We start from the raw sequence: 1,171 nt of genomic DNA, 5'->3' as shown, positions 1-1,171 counted from the left end.
TTTTGAAATGTTTTTAAGAAATACCACACCACCTCAAGTTATTGAAATGTAATCTGGAATTGTTAATTATTGGTTACTTGATTTCATTGTCTTTAACACGAGCTGTAAACAGCAACTAATTGTTCCTTAATAATGCATGAAATGTAATGAAAATCTTCGTAGTTTGATTAGTCTCAAAATTACATACCACTAATTCCATGTGAAAATGGTTTTACAAATATAATGTCCATTTAAGCCAGGTCTCAAGACAAGACAAGGTGGGAGTCTTTCAAGCAGACATGTAACACTAAAGGGGATGTTGGCATTGCTAAATGAACATGTTGTGCTCCCTGCCTCAAGTATACACAATAACATAGATACGTATTTTTCGTCCCGAGTTGTTGTATTGAATTGATTCATGGCTCAACATTCAGAAGGTTTCATTTTGTGTTAATAGTCTTTATTGTTCAGCACAAAGAACGTTTTCATTGTGATATATCTTGCATTGGAGGTTGTTAGGTTGCTTTGCCGCTTTCTTTTATAGGGTTTAGCTGAAAATAATTGCACTATACTCTACTATATTTACTGCAGGTTACTATGTTGCCATAGTAACCTAGACATGCATGGTGTACCGAGGTCAACTCATTTGTATTTCTAATATAGCTTTAATTTTATTTGTAGGATGTACAGTACATAGAGACACATCGCACGCACACTTTTATAGAGAATAGAAGATTTAGAAAAAACATTATGTTAGTATTGGGGTTATTTCCTGAACGAGGCCCGTTGATGAACATTTATCATCTCAGAGGGCTCAAACTGGGGTTGTGACGAACAGAACAAAACCAAGGCAGGGGGACCTCAGTTAAAAATAGGCACCTAGCAATTACTCCCATCTGATTCCATTTTTTGTTAAGCCACGCTAAACTCACCTCAGATCAACCTATGAACCAAACACAGAGATTCATATGAATTACTTGATATTATATCTAACTTTCCAGTGGAGGGGAAACATTACATTACATGTCATTTAGCTGACGCTTTTATCCAAAGCGACTTACAATAAGTACATTTCAACCATGAGGGTACAAATTCAGAACAACAACAATCAAAAAAGTACAATTTTCTTCAAGATAGCCAAACTTCAAAGTGCTATAAGTAAGTGCCATTTTAAGTGCTACTATTCAAGGTA

The sequence above is a fragment of the Embiotoca jacksoni genome, unplaced genomic scaffold (assembly GCF_022577435.1).
Source record: "Embiotoca jacksoni isolate LCO1_2020_lvr unplaced genomic scaffold, fEmbJac1.0.p SCAF_1, whole genome shotgun sequence".
Classification (NCBI taxonomy): domain Eukaryota; kingdom Metazoa; phylum Chordata; class Actinopteri; family Embiotocidae; genus Embiotoca; species Embiotoca jacksoni.
This window is presented reverse-complemented; position numbering follows the sequence as displayed.